Source organism: Armigeres subalbatus, chromosome 3 (genome assembly GCF_024139115.2).
Source record: "Armigeres subalbatus isolate Guangzhou_Male chromosome 3, GZ_Asu_2, whole genome shotgun sequence".
NCBI lineage: Eukaryota > Metazoa > Arthropoda > Insecta > Diptera > Culicidae > Armigeres > Armigeres subalbatus.
The window spans coordinates 330,276,562-330,280,662 of NC_085141.1; the positions used below are offsets into that span (position 1 = coordinate 330,276,562).

The window sequence follows — 4,101 nt, forward strand, 5'->3', positions numbered from 1 at the left end:
CAAAACATTAAACTACGCCTTTGCACATAATAACGCAGTCATCCACACATGCAAATGTGAGACGCAGGCTCGAAAACGCGAAATATCAAAATAAAGCAAAGTGTCGCAGTTTTTCAGTAAGTTTCCGTATTTCGTTAAAAGCAATTATAACTGTTTTTTCTACCAAAATTTTTAGAATATTTGAAAATACCACACCTTCAGTTAGTTCATATTGAAAATTGGTATTCTTAGCCGGAAACGCTTAGAAGCAAACGCCCTCGCGACACTGTTGTGCGTCTGTAAAAACGGCAGCCATGGATCAGATGAGCCAGCCCGGATTCGATCCCGAGCATAGAACCGCTGCACCAACCGGAAGAGGACCACAAATTTTGCCCATGCCTATCAACAGCAGCAACAGTCAATGCCGCACATGACCCGATGGGGGACTCAGTGCGTACGGGTTGCCTTCCGGAATGAACACACCCGGCAAATCGATGCACACGTATGCACCCAGTTTCGCAGCGCCACAGAGTATGATCCAACACAGACACCGGTAAGACTTATCTCTATATTTTCTTAGCGACTTGATAGATTTCCTACAGGACCTTGCAAATTATGCAAAGTTCAACATCTGGTGATGGTAATAAATAAATCTTGCATCCTTCCCAAAACAGCAAAGCCTCATGTCCCGATGGTGCGATGACGGAGAGCAAAGATCGCTGACCCTAGTCACAACAACAGCGGGAACAGCGTGCGGGACCCGGACAATCGGTAGGTTAAATCCACGACGATGGCCCAGCCACGCAATGACCCCCATGACCCCCAGCGAACCGGCGATCCTGCCCCAGCTGCAGAACATTGTATCGACGGTGAACCTGAGTTGAGGTTGGATCTCAAGAAAATCGCCCCACGCCCGTAATGCCGAGTACAATCCGAAACGTTTCGCTGCGGTCATTATGCGAACTGAGAACCGCGAACAACGGCGCTGATTTTCTCCAGCGGCAAGATGGTATGCACGGGAGCTAAGAGTGAGGAAGACTCGGCTGGCAGCCAGAAAGTGCACGAATTATTTGAAACTTGGATTTACGGTGCGTGTCCATTTGTTAAACATCTGGATATCTAGGGAACTGCCTGAATTTATACCTATAAATCAATACCATTCGAAAACAAAGAATTGGTGCGCTATTTGTTTTGTTTCTCATTTTGTGATTTTTTCAGCAGTGAGCACGTCGGAAAACAACAAAACACGACACAAATTGAGCCTAAATTGCCTGTGTTGCGAATGTTATTGATATAGGAGCATGTTATTAATAATGGAACAGATACCCATATAATATACAGATACAGATATAGATATATGATGTAATCAAAATATTTAATATCTTTTCTCAGGCCAAATTTCTCGACTTCAAAGTACAAAATATGGTCGGCAGCTGCGACGTGCGGTTTGATTCGATTGAGGGTCTGGTCCTAACGCACGGTAAGTTCAGCTCCTACGAGCCAGAATTGTTCCCGGTTGATCTACCGTATGGTGAAGCCGAGGATTGTGCTGTTGATATTCGTGTCCGGAAAGGTGGTACTTACGGTGCAGTGCGGCAGGAGATCTACGATGCGTTCGATAATATTTATCCGATTTTGAAGAGTCAAGAAGCAGTAACTCGATGGTACTTTCCTATATCTTTACTTTCTTTGATTCTTTTGTTTGATATTTCTGCATTTTTTGTTCGTTCAATTATCACCTGAAACAGATAAGGTAGATTATTAATATACGAATTCGAATTCATTTCGGTTTATAAATGAGAAATTTAATACGATTTGGCGCTAATATGTTATTAGCCGATAACGTATTAGTCAAAAAGGTTTCTGAGCAAAATGTAATATTAATCTGTGAAATTTAATAAATTGACTTATGATTAAATTAATCAAATTTCATGTTTTAATTTTGATAAAAGGTAACTTTTATTTGTTCCATTGAATTCTATGTCCTTTATCAATTGTTGTGCTAGTTTGGTGGCTGTTTTGTTGTATGAATTATTGGCAGTGGCTGATTTTCAACCCCGCCGCCATATGGGTCTGTCTACAAATTACGTAACGCTTCTGGGAGGGGGAGGTCCAACTTCGTTATACTTTGTTACACAAAAGGTGGGGAGGGGTGGTATTACAAATGTTAGCATAACGCGAATAAAAGTTTATTTGAATGTCTTATTTTAAATCACTGATTGAAGATATGTTAGTTAGTTATTGGTTATCGAAATCAAGCATGCTGACATAGGGACCGATATGCATAAAAATACCAAGTGCATATTGTATTTCTCGACACACAGTTCCGCAAAACTATGTAAATGGTTATGATCAAATTATATTTTCATTTCTGCTAGCTGTATTTGATATCCTTGATTTTTGATCATGTGCCGTCCCCATTCTAACAGTGAAAAAATACCAAACCCAAATGCTCCAGAGAAGGGAAAAAAATCTGCCTTTAAAATTTTCACAGTTACGCGTTACATGGGGAGGGAGGGGTACCAAAATGTTACTTTTGTTACGAGGGGAGGAGGGGGCAATTCGGGATTTTGCGTTACGTAATTTGTGAACAGGCCCTATCCAGGCGCAGGAATCAATTTTTTGGAATGCGCTTAGAACAAACGACAAAAGAGAACCAACGACAAAGCTTTGTTTTTGTCGGAGATAATAATACAAAGATCCGAAAAATTTTGTCAGCAACAAAAAGAAGACAATCTTGGGGAAATGCTTATCTAATCTTCCGGTCAATGTCATCATAGTGCATATACTCCTGTATAATAGATTGTGATACATCACAGTGCTAGATGTACGTATTACCTGGCAATCTAACTGCATTGATTGTCTGCCTTTTCAGAATTCTCAAGATTCCGTTGAAATATCACAAATGATGGTAATTGCTTGTGAAAGGGAAAGAAAAGTGCTGGGTACCAAGTTCCCTGGCGGTGCTAAAATGATAAGCGAACAATACCTAATTCCATTTAAATGTTTAGTATCATTAGTGATTAGCAGTTATTATTTTATGTGGGGCACGCATGGATCATATTTTTCAACGCGGGTGTCAGGCGGTGACCCATGCTCGACCAAAATAGTAAAATTTAGCTAGAATATTTTAATTTTGTTTGATTATTTTATTTTCGCCATCAAATGATTAGGAGCTTATTTTCAACATCAAGCAAGGAGGGTAAAACTCTGCGTTGCATAGAACAGTTAAGGAGGTCCCCGATCTGGTGCATTGTTGCACTGTCGTGGATCATGTTGTCCCGTGTCGTTTATGGCGAGTCGTTCCGCATCTATGACGCCTTTGCTTGAACAAGTCATTTTATATAATGGCTGGACATGTTAATAATTCATTCTAGTTCTCAAATCTTGTGGTAGATACTTCTGGAGACTGTCAAGGTGGTGGGAGGACATTGCCATGAGTGGCAGAGGCCGCTCGGACGGCAGTATGGTGAAAGCAGTTTCTGGACAGTTAGTACAGTTTTCATTCTTAATTAAATATCTAGAATAATATTATATTTTGATGAGCAAAACAATGCCATCCTCCATTTTTAATCACGAGTTTATTAGTAGCATAGGATATCAGTACCCTAATATACTTAATTCGGTGGGCAGCTTGGACACATTTTTACTTAAGTTCGATCAAAATTGTAAAATTTAGTTGATTTATTTTAATTAAGTTTAATTATTTTAATCTTCTGCGTCAAATGGTTAGGTATTTGTGCCCCCACCCCTCCTGCTCCCTCCTTTTCTATTTTATGTTTCCAAACTTAAACCAACGTGATCACACTAATCCCAAACTACACGTACCTCTATCATATCAATCTACATACAACAAGCGAGAATCACCAGAAAACGGATTTCAATCATTTCCTTCTACCATAAGTAGATTCATACTATAATAAACTCATCGTAGCGATTCCGAACTGCAAATATCTATTATGAACATAACACAAACTTTCTATCTCACAAACATCTCTAATAAAAGGTTCCATAGCAGTCGTAGAGCCGGAAGCGGTCAACAAGCCGCTTCATACTCTCCTCTCTATCTTCTATTATCTCCTCAAGTTTACTACCCTGAAACTGAACTGTTTCGGACCCTTA

At 39.9% G+C, this 4,101-nt stretch overlaps 1 pseudogene; it reads left to right on the forward strand.

The window, feature by feature from the left end:
- The first annotated feature begins 293 nt into the window (after positions 1-293).
- Positions 294-1,818, forward strand: LOC134221230 (TATA-box-binding protein-like; annotated as a pseudogene).
- Positions 1,819-4,101: the final 2,283 nt, after the last annotated feature.